Here is a 21,476-nt window from a genome sequence, read left to right on the forward strand (position 1 = left end):
TACGAATATTACCATACTTTCAGTTTAATAACTCGTGGCTGCAAAAAATTAACACGAATTCTTTACAGAAGAATGGGAAAACTGGCAGAAGCCAACCACGGGGAAGCTTGATCTGGATTCCGGAGGAACGTATGAAAACCTTCGTTAGAAGGTACGTTAAGTAACGGCAAACCTATGTTTATAGCATTTTTAGACTTCGAGAATGTTTTTGACAACGTTGACTGGCATACTCTCTTTCAAATTCTAAAGGTGGCAGGGTAGAGTACAGGTAATGAAAGGCTATTTACAATTTGTACGGAAACTAAATGGCAGGTATAAGAGTCGAGGGGCTTGAGAGGGAAGCAGTCGTTGAGAAAGGAATGAGACAGGGTTGTAGCCTATTTCTCATGTTATTCAATCTGCTTATTGAGCAAGCTGTATAGAAAACAAAAGGAAAATTGGGAGTAGGAATTAAAGTCCAGGGAAAAGAAATAATAACTTTGAGTTTTGCCGACGACATTCTGTCAGAGACAGCAAAGGACCTGGAAGAGCAGTTGAACGGAGTAGACGATATCTTGAATGGAGGATACAAAATGAACTGCAAAATCAAAATAAGGATAAAGCGATGTAGTTGAATTAAATCGGGCAATTCTGAGGGGATTAGATTAGGAAACGAGCCGCTTAAAGTTGTAGATGAGTGTTGTTATTTGGGCAGCAAAATAACTGATGGCAGAACTAGAGAAGATCTAACATGCAGACCAGCAATGGTAAGAAAAGCGTTACTGAAGAAGAAAAAATTGTTAACATCGAATATAAATTTAAGTGTTAGGAAGTATTTTCTTAAGGTATTTGTATAGAAATGAAACGTGGACGATAAACAGTTTCGACAAGAATAGAAGCTTTTGATATGTGGTGCTATATAAGAAAGTTCAGATGGACAGGTCACGTAATTAGTGAGGAGGCACTGAACAGAAATGGGGCGAAAATAAATTTGTGGCTCAACTTGACTAAAGAAGGGGTCGGCTGACAGGACGCATTCTGAGACATGAAGGGATCACCAATTTAGTACTGGGGGGAAGTGTATGTGTGTGCAGGTGGGGGGGGGGGAGGGGAGGTTCAAATGGTTCAAACGGCTCTGAGCACTATGGGACTTAACGTTTGAGGTCACCAGTCCCCTAGAACTTGGAACTACTTAAAAATAAATCACCTAAGGACATCACACACATCCATGCCCGAGGCAGGCAGGATTCGAACCTGCGACGTAGCGGTCGCACGGTTCCAGACTGTAGCGCCTAGAACCGCTCGGCCACCGCGGCCGGCAGGGGGGGGGGGAGGGGGGGATGGTTGTGATAAAAATCGCAGACCAACAGATGAATGCAGTATGCAGATTCAGAAGGATGTAGGTTTCAATAGTTATTCGGAGATGAAGAGGCTTGCACAGGATAGAGTAGAATGAAGAGCTTCATCAAGCCATTCTTCGTACTGAAGACCACAACAGCAGCAACAACATATTAATGTTAATGATCTTTTCATAGTAATAGTTGTTTAAAGTAAAGCTTCAAAGTGATTTTGTGTTTTCTTTTGTTACATGACTTTTGCAGTGGCTGGGCGAGCGCTGATAGCTGTTCTCGTTCGGTGCGGGAATTTCACGTCGCCGAATTCAGTTTTCACATGTCGACGGCTGTCCACCGCAGGAAGCAGCCCGAAGGCGCCCCAAAGAGACTGATGACTATCGTTGTGAAAGGATAAAAAAGAATAATGTGAAATGTACTGTATGACGAGGATGTAATGAGCTCTCGTTATGGCACGCTCAAGTCAACATGTATGTTGTTGCTTAAAGTTCTTTTATACATCTCACTGCACTGTATTCTGTGATGCTAAATGAACCTATTGGAAATGTGTGGGAAGATAAAAAGTAATCATTGAGTTTTAAGAATTTCCTGAAGTATAAATGAAGACATTTATTTTCTACTGTGCCCCATCACTGATCTTCAGTCGACCGATTACCCAAGTCGAGAAAATATTTAAACTGTAAGCAGTCAGAGAAGGAAAAAGTGATTGGTTTTAAATGGACTGTCGAAATGTAATTCCAAAAGAATGACTGGTGTCTTTCAAAGATGGGATGATGTATTAACTGAATATGAACGAAAGTTGCGTTATTCCGCTTGTCTGAAAGTAGCCACAAATTTCATTAAGATGGAGAATATTTTATGAATATGAGAGCGATTGGGTACGAATAAGAGATTCTTTGCTACCTGGACCTATATCTCTGATCTCAGAGGATGGAACTTCGACATGTTTGCAGATTCTTGTCATCTGCATAGACCGCTGTATTGTAATTAAGCCAAAAAAAATTCGTCGGTCTGTATGTGATAAAGGATTCTTTACTTATTTCTGGCTTTGAACTTTATATCAACATGCAATGAATAGGATGATGTGCGAGCGGTATCCAAAAGAATTTTAATTTTCAGTCTTTGTGACATTTAGTGGCAGCCATGTTGTAACTAGGCAAGAAATGAAATACGAGCATCTTTGGTTGACACTTTCAGGCAGCTGGAGTTCGGCGTCCAGATAGTATAGAGATCGCCGAGAGCAACATTGAGGTAAAAAAAAGAAGAGTGTTGTCATTACGCCACAAATTTGAAGCCGAGGTCCGCCATCTTACATAGCCCAAATCATTAGGTTCACAGCATTTATACCTCCATGATGTCACTCTGACGTGCCCGTGCCCTGTTTCTACTAATGGGGATATCTACCGAATTTTCGTCGTATCCCAAGGAGAATCTTGTGCTAGGATTGTGTAGATACGCCGCTGTATCATCGAAAATGCCCCTGTCGACGTGATCGTAATCTAAAGTTCGAGTGAATCGCATTTCATTTTTAAGTGGAGCTGTTCATGTAATATTTTCTTTTTTATAGGTCAATTATAATTGTGCTGTTTACTTTTATTCTTTCCTGTGTTTTACATTTCCTTCCAAACCGGAAGGACTGACATCCGAGCCACACTGTATCAACGGTCTCGTCCCCGCAAAACACATGGCTATGTGACCGAGCTGACTGTTGATGCAGCATCTCATAATTATTTACTGTTCACGTTTCGACCCTCTTTAAAAAGAATATCATGGTTAGAACAGCCGGAGAAAGCGGTAATGCGTGTGTGAATAGCAATCTATCTGCTTCACAGTATAGTTATTCCCTCATGAAGTTTGTTGCAAATAATCAACTGAACTACAAAAGTAACTATGCTGTACATAATTACAATACCCGAAGAAAATATGACGTTCATTACGCCACATTAAGGTTGTCTTAGCACAAAAAGGGGTTCCCAATTCTGCAACCAAAAGTTTTGATTATTTATTCAGTAATATAAAATGTGTGACAGAGTGCGAAGTAAAATTTGAAACCAAAACGAAAACGTTTCTCTTTGACAATTCCTCCTACATTGCAGAAAACTATCTATTACTGTAATGTGTAAATGGTGATGGTTGGGAATTAATGACTGACTTCTATCATTATTAAAAAAATCAGAAAGACTAATAAATGATCAGCAATGAGGCATATTTACAAAAAGAAACTGATGTTAATATGACTCGTTCCAGATCATTACGATTCATAGCGCAAAATGATCTATGGAACATGTTACTAACTAACTAACTGATACATGCCCATGAAACTAACTAGCTAACTACTGGTATAATACAAAGCCTGGTATAGATTTACATATTTTTGAACGCTCAAACTCAAATTCAAATGAAAAATGCAGCAGACACTCAAAGTAGATGTACGTTCCAATTGTGTTCTGTTTCGTAATTCCTGAAAAACAGAGTCTCTGGCGAGAAATATTCCGGAAAAAGAAGTAATCAGGCTACTTTTAAAAACTTAGACCTATTGTTTCACTAGTTAAAACTATCATTACTAAATAAAGGCTTACATACGTGTTACAGCAAAATATCCGTTTTACGGGCTCTAAGCGTCTGAGACCTTTCCGTTAATCACATTTATAGTATTGCACAATGCTGGGACATTTAAAAAAATTATATAGTTTTTTACGTTGTAACTTATTATTATTGGTCGCACACTGAATGATGCGTCATAGGTAAGATTTCAGAATGAGAAGATGTGCAAACTTAAGTGAAATTAAGACACTGACAATCAAATAAAACAAGAACACTATTCTGCGTGGAGGTGTACGACTACGCAGTGTTGTTTTCTTGACATTTCAATAAAAATTCACATTGTTGACATGCACAAGATACGATAGCATGCCTTGCTTCTTTTCCCACTGCACACGTTTATGGATTAGCAAAGAACACGTAGGTAAGAACATTAAAAATGTTTTGCATACGAACTGAAAGCTGAAAATGTAACGAACAAGAAGCAATACCGCTAAGAAAACAAGCCTTGGTTTCGGAGTTCTAGGTTTTGCTGTCCATACAAATTCAGTAACAATGGAATTAAATGGATTACGAAAGCATAGCTTCACATCACTTTTTTCTATTTTGGTTATTCGAATTATACCAACAAAAAACGAAGTTACATTAACAAGGCCAAAAGATCGAAACAGCCCTCCTGACACTATATTATTCATGTAAGCACTGTAATTTTTAGTATTTAAAATAGCTGCATACACAGGACATAAGTAATGAACATAAACAATCATAAATAGTAGTCTGCTAATGTCTATGGGTATTTCAGATGGTGGCGAGCCTGGCTCACTCTGGCTTCCAAACAACTTACAGCGTAAATTTGTAGCACTATCTCCATTAGTTTCTTTACCTCCATGGAGAGTGACGTATTAAATATTATTGTTGGTTATCCAAGCAATGCAGACAATCATCAGCTAAGTTCTGACGATCCTCAGACATAAATTTTAAGCAAAAGTATTAATATCCTCCCGTATTATGTACCAGAAAAGAAGAACCTGCAAACTTTTAAATATCTAAAGAAATGGTAATGTACACGCCGCAATACACGATCAAAATAAAGTTCAAATGCATTTATGTTCGTAACAGCGTCACGTTCGCTACACAGTCCAAAATATACAGCCACGATTCTCCTGCTAATTTTTGTTGTATAAAGAGACAGCAACGGTACAAGCGGACAGATAGCTATACTTTTGAATACAGTATTGTATGAATGCAACTAGTATTGTTTATACCGATTTGCAACAGCAACTGCGGAAAAAAATGGTAGCGTCTTTGGTTAGTAGTCAAAACGTCCTCGGTCCGGTGTTCGAATGCCGCCACCGCTTAAAATTTTAATGAAAATTATAGTCAATGGCGGCTGAAGACTTCTACCATAAGAACTCCCCGTCATTCAGCCAACGGCCATGTCGAAGAGGGAGGAGGAACGGACAGAGATTCCGGACTAGTCCCCCATTTGCATCTCCGGGAAGGAAATGCCAAGGGAGAAGTGACCATGGGAAAAAGATCGAATAACAAACGAAAGGATAACGTTCTACGAGTCGGGGCGTGGAATGTCAGAATCTTGATTGTGGCAGGGAACGTAGAAAACCTGAAAAGGGAAATACAAAGCCTCAGTCTAGATATATGGAGGTCAGAGAATTGAAGTGGAAAGGAGACAAGGATTTCTGATCACGTGAGTAGACGGTTATATCAACAGCAGCAGAAAATTGTATAACAGGAGTAGGAATCGTTATGAATCGGAAGGTAGGGCAGAAGGTGCCTTACTGTGAACAGTTTGGTGATAGGATTGGTCTCGTCAGAATCGACAGTAAATCAACCCCGACAACGATATTTTAGGTATACATGCCGAAGTCGCAAGCAGAAGATGAAGAGATAGAGAAAGTTTATAAGGATATTGAACGTGTAATTCAATGCGTAAGGAGAGATGAAAATCTAATAAGACATGCCGGATTGGAATATGGCTGTAGGGGAATAAATAGAAGAAAGGGTTACCGGAGAATATGAGCTTGATTCTAGTAATGAGAGAGGAGGGAGAGACTAATTGAATTCTGCAATAAATGTCAACTAGGTATAGCGAATACTCTGTTCAAGAATCACAAGAGGCGGAGGGACATTAGGAAAAGGCCGGGAGGTGTGGGAAATTTCGGTTAGATTAAGTCAAGGACAGGTACAGATTTCGAAATCAGATACTAGACTGTAACGCTTACCCAGGAGCAGATATAGACTCAGATTATAATTTACTAGTGAGGAAGAGTAGGCTGAAGTTTAAGACATTAGTCAGGAAGAGTCAGTCTTCAAAGAAGTGGGATACGGAAGTACCAAAGAATGAAGAGATACGCCTGAAATTCTCGGAGGGATAGAGATTCTCCAATATGGAGCAGCTCAGTAGGCAGTTCAGTTGAAGAGAAATGTACATCTCTAAATAGAGCAATCACAAATGTAGGTACAAGGAAGGCAACTGTGAAGAAACGAGGCGTAACAGAAGAAATACTTCAGTTGCTCGATGACAGAAGGAAATCGAAAACGTCAGGAAAAGTCACTTATACAGAAACACTAGTCTCTTATTAACGAAATAAGTAGGAAGTGGAGGGAAGCTAAGGCGAAATGGCTGCATGGAAAAAGTGAAGAAATCAAAAAAGAAATGATTGTCCGAAGGAGGACTCAGCACATAGGAAAGCCAAAACAACTTCCGGTGAAATTAAAAGCAAAGGTGGTAACTTTAAGAGCGCAACGGAAATGCCACTGTTAAATGCAAAGGAGAGAGCGGATGGGTGGAAAGATTACATTGAAGGCCCCTGTGAGGAGGAAGATTTGTCTGGTGTGTTATAAGAAGATACAGGAGTCAGGAAGAGATGGAGGTCCAGTATTAGAATCCCAATTTAAAAGAGTTTTGCGGGATTAAGATCAAATAAGGCAGAAGGAATAGGTAACATTCCATCAGAATTTCTAAAATCTTTGGGGGAAGTAGCAACATAACGACTATTCACATTGGTGTGTAGAATGTATGAGTCAAGGGACATACCATATGACTTTCGGAAAAGCATCATCCACACAATTTCGAAGACTGCAAGGTGCGTGAATTATCGCACAATCAGCATAACAGCGCATGCATCCAAGTTGCTGACAAGAATAACATACAGAAGAACGGAAAAGAAAATTGGGGATGAGCTAATGTGCTAGATGATGATCAGTTTGGCTTTAGCAAATGTAAAGACACGAGAGAACAATTCTGACGTTGCGGTTAATAATGGAAGCAACACTAAATAAAAATCAAGAAACGTTCATAGGATTTGTCCACCTGGAAAAAGCGTTCGACAGTGTGAAATGGTGCAAGATGTTCGAAATTCTGAGAAAAATAGGGGTCAGCCGTAGGGAAAGACGGCTACTATGCAAGAGCCAAGAGGGAAAAATAAGAGTGCAAGATCAAGAGCAAACGCTGGCATTAAACAGGGTGTTCAAAAACCGAGCGAGGTGGCGCAGTGGTTAGCACACTGGACTCGCATTCGGAAGGACGACGGTTCAATCCCACGTCCTGCCATCCTGATTTAGGTTTTCCGTGATTTCCCTAAATCGCTCCAGGCAGATGCCGGGATGGTTACTTTGAAAGGGCACGGCCTACTTCCTTCCCCGTCCTTCCCTAATCCGATGAGACCGATGATCTCGCTGTCTGGTCTCCTCCCTCACAACAACGCAACGGTGTTCAAAACTGTTCAAATGTGTGTGAAATCTTATGGGACTTAACTGCTAAGGTCATCAGTCCATAAGCTTACACACTACTTAACCTAAATTATCCTAAGGACAAACACACACACCCATGCCCGAGGGAGGACTCGAACCTCCGCAGGGGACCAGCAGCACAGTCCACGACTGCATCGCCTAGACCGCTCGGCTAATAAACAGGGTTAAGACAGGGATGTAGTCTTTCACCCCTATTGTTTAATCTATACATCAAAGAAGCAACGGCGGAAATAAAAGAAAGGTTCAAGAGTGGAATTAAAATGGAAGACAAAAATGAAATGAGCGTGTGGCATTGTTGGCCGGCAGACCCCATCCGGGAAAGTTCGGCCGCCAAGTGCAAGTCTTATTTCAGTCGACGCCACATTGGGCGACTAGCGCGACGGTTATGAGGATGAAATGATGATGAAGACAACACAGCACTCACGCCCCATGCGGAGAAAATCTCCAACCCGGACAGGAATCGAACCCGGGCCCGCTTGCTTGGGAGGCGAGCACGTTACCACCCAGCGAAGCAGGCGGACAAAACTGAAGAAAAAAGGATGTCAGCGATATGATTCCCTGATGACAGTGTGAAGATGAATTACTGGATCTGCTGAATGGAGTGAACAATCTAACGAGTTCAGCATATAGGTTGAGAGTAGGTCGAAGAAAGTAGAGATCTGCGAGAAACTTAAAACATCGGTTTTGGCGATCACGAAGTAGATGAAGTTAGGGAATTCTGCTACCTAGGAAGCAAAATAACACACGAAGGATGAAGTAAGGAGGACACAAAAGCAAACTAGCTATGTCAAAAAGGGCATTCCTGGCCAAGAGAAGTCTACTATTATCAAACATCGTCTTTAATGTGTCGGAGATATTTCTGAGGATGTACGTTTGGAAGACAGCATTGTATGGTAGCGAAACTTGGCCATGAGTAAACCGGAATAGAAGAGAATCGAAGCATTTGAGAAGTGGTGCTACAGAAAAATGTTGAAAATTAGATGGACTGATAAGGCATTTCAATTAGAATCGCCGAGGCAAGGAACGTATGGAAAACACTGATAAGAAGAAGAGACAGGATGGTAGGACATCTGTCAAGACATCACTGATTGGGCATTATAGGGCATATTGTTTGCGTTTCTGTTGTAACGCATAGATATTTAAAGAAGAGTGGTGCTTCCTTTTGCGAACAAAAAATGAATACTAAACAGGAGAACTCACTTTTTGCAAAAAGACATTGTATATCTGCTCAATAACGTGAACTTTTCTTCACCAAACTTCTAGTGAAATCAGTGAACTTGGAACCTAGGATATTTGTATGGAATGCAATACCTGCGTTTTTTAACATACCAGATAAACCACCACAACTGTAGCCGAAGAGAAAGCCACACAGACGTCACAATAACACGTCAAAACCAATAAGACCGTTTCTCAACACAGAAAAAAAACCAGTTTCACAATTGTTGATACATTTGAGCCACAAACGGCAAGAATCTTTGACTCACACACTTTTAAAGCATAGCAGTTACATTAACAAAAATATTTCTTTATTAAAAACTGGAATGGAGTGTATGAATGTGAAAATCATTACACTTCAAAAAAAAAAAAATGTTACGTGACAAGAACGGAAAACAACAGAAATATGTACTTTTCATACATCAAACGAATGTTTATATTCTCTTGCTTTCAGCAGAGTAGGCTGCATATATTCGAAATATTTCTTCAGGAATAAGTTGTAGCAGATAACACTGAATCAGTGAGATTTGGCTGTTTTTACATTTATTTTACGAGCATTCACGCTCTTGATCATTTAGTAACGCTTGGAACACAAAAACATAACATCTGTTCCGTTAGTCAAATAGAAAATAAAATTAAAAACGAATATTAATTTTACAGCTGGCGTTTTCGCCACTAGGAGCGGTAGTTCCGTTCCATCTGTCAGACGGTAGCCGCTTTCACAGCACTGAGTGTCACTACTGTATGTTAGACTGTGTTCGCTAAGTGTTTATGACTGCAATAGACGTCAAAGCACTTGGAAGAACAGTTGAACGGAATGGATAATGTTTTGAAAACATCTTATGTTATGAACATTGACGGAAGTAAAACAAGTGTACTGGAATGTAATAAAATAATATCAGACGATTCTAAGATAATTAGATTAAGAAATGAAATACTTAAAGTAGTTGATGCGTTTTGCTATTTCATCAGCAAAATAACTGATGATAGCAGAAATAGAGAGCATATAAAATGCAAACGAGCAATAGCAAAAAAAGATGCGTAGATCGAATAGGTAATGAGGAAGTATTGAATCTATCATCATCATCATCATCATTTAAGACTGATTATGCCTTTCAGCGTTCAGTCTGGAGCACAGTCCCCCTCATAAAATTCCTCCATAATCCCCTATTCAGTGCTAACTTTGGTGCCTCTTCTGATGTTAAGTCTATTACTTCAAAATCATTTTTAACCGAATCCAGACGCCTTCTCCTTGGTCTGACCCGACTCCTCCTACCCTCTACTGCTGAACCCATGAGTCTCTTGGGTAACCTTGCTTCTCCCATGCGTGTAACATGGCCCCACCATCTAAGCCTGTTCGTCCTGACTGCTACATCTTTAGAGTTCATTCCCAGTTTTTCTTTGATTTCCTCATTGTGGACACCCTCCTGCCATTGTTCCCATCTATTAGTACCTGCAATCATCCTAGCTACTTTCATATCCGTAATCTCAACCTTATTGATAAGGTAACCTGAATCCACCCAGCTTTCGCTCCCATACAACAAAGTTGGTCGAAAGATTGAACGTTGCACAGATAACTTAGTCTTGGTACTGACTTCCTTCTTGCAGAAGAGAGTAGATCGTAGCTGAGCGCTCACTGCATTGGCTTTGCTACACCTCGCTTCCAGTTCTTTCACTATGTTGCCATCCTGTGAGAATATGCATCCTAAGTACTTGAAACCGTCTACCTGTTCTAACTTTGTTCCTCCTATTTGGCACTCAATCCGTTTATATCTCTTTCCCATTGACATTACTTTCGTTTTGGAGGTGCTAATCTTCATACCATAGTCCTTACATTTCTGATCTAGCTCTGAAATATTACTTTGCAAACTTTCAATTGAATCTGCCCTCACAACTAAGTCATCCGCATATGCAAGACTGCTTATTTTGTGTTCACATACCTTAATCTCACCCAGCCAGTCTATTGTTTTCAACATATGATCCATAAATAATATGAACAACAGTGGAGACAGGTTGCAGCCTTGACTTACCCCTGAAACTACTCTGAACCATGAACTCAATTTACCGTCAACTCTAACTGCTGCCTGACTATCCATGTAAAGACCTTTAATTGCTTGCAAAAGTTTGCCTCCTATTCCATAATCTCGTAGAACAGACAATAACTTCCTCCTAGGAGCCCGGTCATATGCCTTTTCTAGATCTATAAAGCATAGATACAATTCCCTGTTCCACTCATAACACTTCTCCATTATTTGCCGTAAGCTGAAGATCTGGTCTTGACAGCCTCTAAGAGGCCTAAACTCACACTGATTTTCATCCAATTGGTCCTCAACTAATACTCGCACTTTCCTTTCAACAATAACTGAGAAGATTTTACCCACAACGCTGATTAAAGAGATACCTCTGTAGTTGTTACAATCTTTCCTGTTTCCATGTTTAAAGATTGGTGTGATTACTGCTTTTGTCCAGTTTGATGGAACCTGTCCCGACTCCCAAGCCATTTCAATTATCCTGTGTAGCCATTTAAGACCTGACATTCCACTGTATTTGATGAGTTCCGACTTAATTTCATCCACCCCAGCTGCTTTATTGCACTGCAATCTATTGACCATTTTCTCCACTTCCTCAAATGTGATCCTATTTCCATCATCATTCCTATCCCAGTGTACCTCGAAATCTGAAACATTACTGGTTGTATTTTCACCTACATTGAGCAACTCTTCAAAATATTCCCTCCATCTACCCAAAGAATCCTCAGGATTCACCAGCAGTTTTCCTGACCTGTCCAAAATACTTGTCATTTCCTTCTTACCTCCCTTTCGAAGACTGCTAATTACACTCCAGAATGGTTTTCCAGCAGCTTGACCCATAGTCTCCAACCTGTTTCCAAAGTCTTACCAAGATTTCTTCTTGGATGCTGCAATTATCTGTTTGGCTTTGTTTCTTTCTTCAACATAACTTTCTCTGCCTACCTGAATTCTAGTATGTAGCCATTTTTGATACGCCTTCTTTTTCCTTTTACAGGCTGCCTTGACTGTGTCATTCCACCAAGCTGTTTGTTTCAACCTACTTTTACACACTACTGTTCCAAGACATTCTTTAGCCACTTCTAGTACTTTGTCCCTGTATCTTGTCCATTCCTTTTCCAATGACTGTAATTGACTACATTCAACTAACTGGTACCTTTTTGAGATCATTGTTATGTACTTGTGCCTGATTTCCTTATCCTGAAGTTTCTCCACTCTTATCCTCCTACATATGGACCTGACCTCGTGCACTTTTGGTCTCACAATCCGTATTTCACTGCAGATTAAATAATGATCAGTGTCATCAAAGAATCCCCTGAATACACGTGTGTCCCTCACAGCCTTCCTGAATTCCTGATCTGTTATTATATCATCAATGACAGATCTGGTTCCCCTGCCTTCCCAAGTATACCGGTGAATGTTCTTATGTTTAAAAAATGAGTTTGTGATTACTAAGCCCATACTGGCACAGAAATCCAAGAGTTCTTTCCCGTTCCTGTTGGCCTCCATATCCTCTCCAAATTTACCCATAACCTTTTCATACCATTCTGTTCGATTTCCAATCCTGGCATTAAAATCACCCATGAGCAGAACACTGTCCTTGTCCTTTACTTTAACAACTACATCACTGAGTGCCTCATAGAAACTATCCATCTTATCTTGATCTGTCCCTTCACAATGCGAATATACTGACACAATCTTAATTTTCTTGCTAGACACTGTCAAATCTATCCACATCAGTCGTTCGTTTACATACCTTATTGCAACTACGCTGGGTTCCATTTCTTTCCTTATGTAAAGCCCTACACCCCATTTTGCTATTCCTGCTTTGACTCCTGACAGGTAGACCACTTCCTCTTCTTTCTCACCCCTTACCCGAACGTCACTAACAGCTAAAACGTCCAACGCCATCTTACTTGCAGCCTCTGCCAGCTCTACCTTCTTCCCAGAGTAGCCCCCATTGATATTAATAGCTCCCCATCTCATTACCATTTGTTTGCCAAGTCGTATCTTAGGAGTCCCTGGTTTGTCAGTTAGAGGTGGGACTCCGTCACCTCCAAAGGTCCGAGGCATTTTGCTCTGATTGTTGACAGCATCATGTTTAAAGTACCAAGGAAGCAGGTTGCTAGCCTTACTTGCCCCAAGTCCCATTGAGTTTTACCTCTAACGGTTGAGGGACTAACCGGTGGATTTGGTAGTCTTTGCCGTATGAGCACAAAGGCGACCACGACTCAGAATATGTCCGAGATGCCCAGCCTTCTTCCAAAGTAACTGGTATCCTGACTGTCGGGACCACCTACTTGGCCACTCATACGTTGCCCGTGGTTCATGAACTAGGACATGACTACAGGAACTCACACCATGAACCACGTATTGAATCTAAATTGGAGAAAAAGAAATTGATGCACAGATTGACTGAAAGAAGGGATACGTTAATAGGACTTGTCCTGTGGCTTCACGATATCCTGAATCTGGTTTTGCAGGAATATGTGGAGGTTAAAAATTGTACACGGACTTCAACGCTTGAATATATTAAGGAAGTTCTAGTGGATGTAGAATGCACTAGTTGTGTAGAGATAAAAGGCCTAGCACAGGACAGGTTAACGAGGAGAGTTTCATCAAACAATTCTTTGGACGGAAGATCATAACAACATAAAAACAACTGGCAAAAATCAGGTCTGCTCCACTTGTTCGCTGTATTCGACCACCTTCTCCGGCGACCATCTATCAGCTTGCAACGTCAAATTGGAAGATCAATAGCCAAGGAATCGGACTGAAAAGCGTTTAAGAGACGAATGTGGTGTTTCTCCGTTGTGGTTCAACCTATGGATCGAGGAACCAATGACGCAAATGAAAGAAAGCTTCATGAGTGAGACTAGAATTCAGGGTGAAGTGATAAGATTTGATGATTACATTCTCATCCTCACTGAAAATGGGGAAGAATTACAGGACCCATTGAACACTCAAATGAGCAAAAATTATTGATTGAGGAAAAACAGAAGAAATACGAAAGTAATGAAGAGTAGCAGGAAGAAGTTTAGAAACGACTTCAACATAGAAATTTGGGATCACGAGTAATGGAGTATGAGAGGTATTGTTAACTTGGAAACAAAATTACTCATGACGGACGAAGCAAGAAGGATATAAGAAGCTGACAAACACAGTCAGAGAGGGTATTCCCGGGCAAAAGAGATCTTCCAGGAGCACACATTTGCCATAATTTGAGGAAAGACTTTTGACTATGGATGTTTGCATTATAGCATTGTATAGAATTGTGTTGCGGACTTTGGAACTCCGGAAAAGAAGAAGATCGAAACGTCTGTGATGGGGTGGTATGGATGGATACTGAAAACTGGGTGGAGTGGTAAGAAAAGAGGTGATTAGCCACGGAATCTGTAAGGAAATGCATATGTTGGCGATAGAAGAAGAAGGAGGGTGAAGACGAGAGGATACGTGTCCCTGCAGCAGCGAATAACTTCACGGTGCTCGAGGTGCGTGTATGGAGAAAACTGTAGTGGAAGATAGAGGCGAGGCAGACTTTGGAATGTAACCAACAAATAACTGAGAGAGAGGAGAGGAGGTTGCGACCAGTCGCAGCAATCCAGTAGAATGAAAAAAAAACGGTTGTCTGTCATCCTTAAATAGATGGAAAAGCATCTCCGGTAAAAATAAAGTGTGAGAAATAAAGTATCATATATAACTGATGTGTTAGAAATTAATGTGGTATCGACGTCACTGTACTACTGAAGCGTCTAATATCACCACGAGTGTGATACTAACGTTACTTTGCCTGACTTATTGTATGACAAGTAAAAATAACGTTACGTCCAAGAACAGTAAGTTCAAAACGATTATCGTGTGCCAGTCTGGTTTGAGGTCTGAGAAAATGTTTCGTATTTTATGAAGACAAAAATGTTGAAGCAATAATGACTCGACCTACCGTTAGAACATAATTTTATTCTATTTTGACGAAAATCAACAGTTTATTGTGAAAACTGCAAATGTATTTATATGTAATCATTCAAACAAATTCCATCCAAGTAAGGGTAAAAGATGGGACACAATACCGTTGGAAAATTAGTTATGTAAAATACTGAATGTGTGGAATGTAAGGAAATCTCGTTTTACAACGAAAACATACCCTAAGAGGAATTGTTGAGAGGCCATTGAAGGTAAAGTAAGAATCAAAATAATTTGTACAATTGATACCCTTATAAAATTACAAAATTAATGTTAACGATGTTCTTTCGTTCCTTTTACAGTTTAGGTGACTAGATGTTTTGTAACATATGTTTACATGTATTTGTGTTTATTTGGTATTGAGGGAGAATTACTTAAGATTTTACGCGTCGACAGCTGCGGCAGTTTGCATTATTCAGCGGAATCCTTGACTGATACAGAATTGCTCTAAATGGACTGCGAGTACGCAACACACATTCCGCTGTGCTTTTCTGTGGAGAGCACCATTTTTTACTAAGCAAGTGCAACGATTGCATTAATTACAGTTCTCTCTAGTCTGACGTGAAAGATAAAGCATGTTGATAGAGCTGGTCTCGTGGAGTAATTAAGCTTGTTGTTGAGGCAGCCATTAAAGTCCGTCGAATGTAATTTGCTATTGTACGAGAGTAATATGTCAGATTCAGAGTATTCTCATTGTAAACGAGTTTAATAATTACATAAACACAAAGTTTTACGTCAAAAAGTAAATAATGCTTTCTGTTCATTTAAATTGTGGCTCTAAGAGCTTTCGGACTATGATTTTTGGATGCTACCGGTCGAATCTGCAGAGGCGGTCAATACATCTAGGAGTATTTTTCTGTGAATTTCCTACGATACCAGACGGACATTCCATGTTTCGTTTGTGAACTGCATTATACTCTGGCAATTTCCGAAAACTCTCAAGTGAAAGTAAAAAATCGTTTTACTTTTCCATACGGCCGAGTAATTATTAACAGTTTTTCAGCTCATCAAGGAGCTCTTTGAGACAATCGCTGCGGTAGTAAGAAACATTGAATACGAAGTTAACTTAAACTGAAGTGGAATGATAATAATAATAAAAATAATAATAATCAACGACTTAAAAGTAAAAAGAAATGGAAGATTAAGTACAAAACAATAATTCTCTTCCAAGGCCGACACGTAGTAATAAAGTTTGCTCCACTTCTTTGTACAATGAGCGGTTTCCAGGTTTTGAAATATTGTACTCTGCGCCACACCAACCCTGGCCCTCAACAGCACAGATCACTCTTTAGTTTTTTTTCAAATACTGTGTTAAGTTTTAATTTTATGTTAATTAATTGGAACTGATAAATGATGCAGAGCACATTGACTTTTTCTACCGTTACGAAGCAACTCTAGTCAACTGAGTCAACCGCCAAAGTAGAAGTGCGCTATTGCCATTGCAAATAAGATTCCACGGACGCTGAATGTACACTGTCCACACGGTGGAGAGATGTTAAAACTAACACGCATGCAGTGTTAAGTGCAATCAAAAGCCACAAATTTATGTTAAGCTAAAGCATTTATGAACGTTAGCCCAACACTGACAACGTCTTTTGCTTTTTTAGTGGGAGTTGTGGCTATATTTCCAGAAAGTAGTATGCGACATTAAGTAACTGTTCCATTGTAAATGACCTAGTCAGTTTAAGCAGATAGTAACAACTTGCAGTTATTCAAGAGAATTCTTGCGGCTTACTATTTCTTATAGATAGGCTGTTATTTAAGTTTCCTAACGACCCTAATGTGTTTGGGGAAGCTAATTGGTACCAGAAGGGAAAGTGAGGCTTTACGGAAGTGACAGCGTTGATTGCTTCAAGCTGTTTTGCTGAAGCCCGCCGTCGCTTCCGCGATCGCTATGTTTAGCGAATCAGTAACAGTCGATGTTAATTTAGACATGGTTTCATAGTCATAAAGGGAAGGAATGTTACCGAATAACAGAAGTGTTTCTTCCTTGGTGAATTTTGTTTTATGAGCACTATGCCGTGATACAATTCGTATTCCGTGCTTTGTAATCAACAGAAGTTTTTCTGTATCCTAGATCAATTCTGAAATCTATTTGCAGCAACATGAGCGATGAGGGTACGTAACACTCTTGACTGTGATCCTCCTGATCTATGGGAGAGTCAAGATATGTAATTTCATTAACACTATTTTAGATGAGCAGATTATGCGCCAGTATTTTACTATGCCAACTTTCCTTCCGTTCAAAACTCGTCCATAATAAATACAAATATAAACATTACACTTGATTGAGCAGCATAAACGGCCAAAAACACTCCTATGTAGGGCATAACCACCTATGGCAAGATAACCTACACTAATAAGCGACAAAACTTCGCTAAGCCCCTGTTTATCAGCAACATTGACTGGAAGTACCAGCTTCTATCAAAGCCGGCAAACAGGCTATCGGAGGGAAACCGACGAGCTCGCCCACTGACGCACAAACAATCGCCAACATCACCCAACACTGTGCTTCCGATATATGACCTATTGGACACAAAATGATGACAAACCTAACTGTTGCAGGTTGCTGACGCTGAGCAAGAGCCCAACGCAGCCACCAGCGGCAGCCGCCGAGCAGCAGCAACGCACTACGTAAAGGTATCGACAAGCATGATACCCACTACTAACAAAGCCTACCCTTGCACGACCTATCGCAGGCAGCAAGACATCCGCTACTGCTCTTACCACCCGACCTAACTATCGCAGAGGTTTTTTTCCCATGGCTCTTGCCTTGGCACTTTTTTTCCTCTGCCCTTCAAACCGCTACCCTTCGTTCGCTTTTCGACCCGATCTATCTCCAGATGAGCGCGTATTAATGGTTAACCATAACCAGACGTACGCACACATCGCAGTACCCACATCCTGCGACACCTCACATTAGTGAATACTAACCCCTATGCAGAGATGGCAGTAGACCTTTTGAGTTGGCCATCATGCCGGTGTGGGCGTGGAGGGGCTCCACCTCTTAAAAAAAAAAAAAAAATGATTGCGCAGCCACACATCACTATACCGCACAGAAACTAGATATACTAGAATACGAGGAACGCGAGAAGCCCTGCTTCAGTATTTGTGTTCAGTCTACGAACACTCATGGAGCTAGATCACAAAGTTTGAATTTGAGTTAGTGATAAGCCACACAGGTCTTCCTTTGAAAACTGGCCCTTTTAATTGTTGAAGTACCATTTAGATACAAAGCAGATAAGCGTACTTCATATTTCCGAAGTTTAAAATCAAAGCTTGAAATACACAGCACTGGATGCAAGTTATTCGAAAAATCTACTCTCAGTGCCCATGAAGTCCTTATTGCTATCTATAAAATAGAAAAAAAAACGAAAAAGTAACAAGGAAAAATAATCCTGATCAAATTCAATAAGAAAAATATAATTACCATAAATAAAGAAACAACAGTATTTTCTTTTAGTATTAATAACGGAGAGTGGGATATCGCTTACAACGAGGAAACACTTGAATTACCCATAGTTAAAGAAAGTATGTTGTGGCCTGTTGCATGTGCCAGGATAAAAATTATTCCTTTGAGAGCTCACAAAATTTCGAGAAGAATTAATAGGATAGCGTTGATATGACAATATAAATTTGTTAAAATATGTTCAGTAGTTGAAACTAATGGTTTACGCAAATACGACATTCCGTAGAAGGATATCAGTGATGGGCGTATTGTGAACTTCGTTTTATTTCAGACACAATACTCTATGACACAGTCATAACCGGTTTCGGCCTACATTATCCATCTTCAGATGCATTAGGTCGCGAGCGACATTTGGCGAACAAAACGTTTTGTTCAACAAACTGTCTATGCGCAACAGTATCTGAAGGTGTACGATGTAGGCCGAAACCTTTTATGACTTTGTCACAGAATCTGACTGTGTCTGAAGTAGAAGGAATTTCACATTTGATTTAGTATTGAAAATATAAAATTTGAAAAATTTGATAGAAATTTTTTGAAAAAAATGTTTTATGTGGAAGTAAGTTTATAGTGATGAATAATTTGTGATAAATCTAACAACATAACTGAGTCTGCATACAATTTAATACTGATTGCAGTTAAACTTTGGAAGAGATATTTGAATCAATAACTTTATACTATTTTCTGAATGTAATTTTATCCTTTTCCGGGGCTACTTCTTATGAATACAAATTCTGGATTTATTTCCTGTAACTGTCGAAGAGGGCACGATTTCTGAATCTGTTGTTGGGATTTGTGGGTGGATTAAAATATCTTTGAGGTCATACTGCTCATCGAGCTCATCCATAACCCCAAGAGAGGCAATTTTATATGTTACACCCTTTGTGCGCCCCAACTATTGCTGGCAGCCTTTGTGATATCTGTATAACCAACCCCTTCTAACTCTCTGACGTACTTCTGCATTTTTACAACAATTCATAAAGCGTTGTAACCCAGACATATTGTGTTGAATAAATTATTTGCAGAAGGTATTGGAAGTTTGGTGGAGAAACTTTCAACAATGTCAAGAGGTGATCGGTAGGTTGACGACCTCATTAATACGACTAGCACATGGGTAGTGAAGAAGCCATTTCTCACCAAGGCACTAAACGGTGTTTTCAGTTTCGACATTCCGCTCACCCGTGCTCAGAACGGGCGCCGATGGAAGCGAACGAAGAAAGGCACATTTAAAGGGGGTTGCTAACAGCCTATTGGTCTAACCTCACTGTGTAAACATGAGGCTGATATTGTACTGTCTGTGATATTAAAAATAACGATGCAACCTTCCTTCGTCGGCGACTATACGACTAAAGCCGTTATGAAACACATGAAATGTCTCTGCTGTACGAGAATTACATAATGTGTTTGCCGGCCGAGCGGTTCTAGTCACTTCAGTCTGGAACCGCGCGACCGCTGCGGTCGCAGGTTCGAATCCTGCCTCGGGCATGAATGTATGTGATGTCCTTAGGTTAGTTAGGTTTAAGTAGTTCTAAGTTCTAGGCGACTGATGACCTCATATGTTAAGTCCCATAGTGCTCAGAGCCGTAGTGTGTTTACGAGTACAGGTTATGACGCAGAAACGCCGACATATGGAAGTCTGGGTCTGGCCATAGTCGTGCACTGATAGCCAAAGTGGTTGCCGGCAAGGTAGAGCAGGTATTCAGTCAGAGGGCTGGCTGCTATCTGTAATAATAATAATAATAATAATAATAATAATAATAATAATAAATACTGAGTAAGAGTTTCTATGATGAACGTAAACGGGTGTGACGTCCGATCCGACCAAATGCAACGAACAGTGACGAATAAAGTGAAGGAAAGAAGGGAAAAAAAAGAAAGCATTTAAGGCGATCGCTCGCGTAAAGTAGGACATCCCGGGTTCGAGTACCGAGCCGAAGAAAATTTTTACTGTCATCATTCCGTTACAGCTACTGGTCTATCATATTCACAACTGTGAATACATTTAATGGATTTCATAACGGCTGTAGTTTCCGCAAATACGGATTTGAGTCCCTTTCCGGTGCAAACTTTCACTGTCGTCATTTCCTTATACAGCTGATAGTTGTTCGCATTCGGAACTGCGAATGCGAATACATTTGATGTATAAACATGAAGTCTCTATGCTTTGTGGGTAATATTATACCTAAATTTATTTTTGTTGCAGCTGTTATGACAGAAAGTCACACAGAAGAACGAACCTTTGTTGTCTGTTCGAGTTTGCGTGGAATGACATACGAACAGGTGAGTAAATTTAGGAAGCCGAAACCTACAAGGTTGGCAATCAAAAATTTTGTTAAGCAACTTAAACGTACAGGTAATACTGGTAATGAACGTTCTGGGAGGTCATCCATAACTCAAGAAACGGTGATGCGATCGCACGAAAAGTATGTGCACCTAACAGGAGACTGAATAGGGAGCTAAGTATTCCACAATCCACAATTTGGAAAACCCTACACATTGATGAAACTTGCGTACCACGGCCACATGCTGGAAGGTAAGGATTGTGCAGGTCGAGAGGCTGGAAAAATGAAGAACGCCGTGGCACGTGTGTTGCCCAGTGATGAAGCAATATTGCACACCTTTAGGCATGTGAGGGGACACAAAAGCCGAAGCCCAATCATACATACACTGCAAGCAGCAAGATACTCTCAAAGCGAATGTGTGGCTAGGGCTGATTTCTACGGACTATTTTTTTTGTGTAAGATGGGATTAGGAAATCATTTGTTTTTGCCTCAGTTGTCCGTAATTATTTAGATGGAACTTTCCCAGAAGTTGAATTGACATAGTTCCCAGAGACTTCAAGCCCCTTGGTTTCCAAATCTTATTCCCATAGATTTCTTTGTGTGTGGTTTTATAAAGGCATAATTGAGACAACGTACTAGAGATAAAGTTGATAAAATTCCTCCAGATTAGTTAAACGGAGTGAGATGTACTAACTTTTCGCCCAGAAACTAAATTAGAAGCAAATTTTTGTTCAGCTACCAGAGGTATTGAAAAGAATTGGGGAGAAGAGGAGTTTGTGGCACAACCTGACTAGAAGAAGGGATCGGTTGGTAGGACATGTTCTGAGGCATCAAGGTATCACCAGTTTAGTACTGGAGGGCAGCGTGGAGGGTAAAAATCGAA

At 40.2% G+C, this 21,476-nt stretch overlaps 1 protein-coding gene across 1 annotated transcript in view; it reads right to left on the bottom strand.

Annotated features, from left to right (window-relative positions):
• Nucleotides 1-21,476, bottom strand: part of LOC126355596 (dual oxidase) — a 582,817-nt gene that overhangs the window by 128,778 nt on the left and 432,563 nt on the right. The window lies entirely within an intron of this gene.

Source organism: Schistocerca gregaria, chromosome 3 (genome assembly GCF_023897955.1).
Source record: "Schistocerca gregaria isolate iqSchGreg1 chromosome 3, iqSchGreg1.2, whole genome shotgun sequence".
Taxonomy (NCBI): Eukaryota; Metazoa; Arthropoda; class Insecta; order Orthoptera; family Acrididae; genus Schistocerca; species Schistocerca gregaria.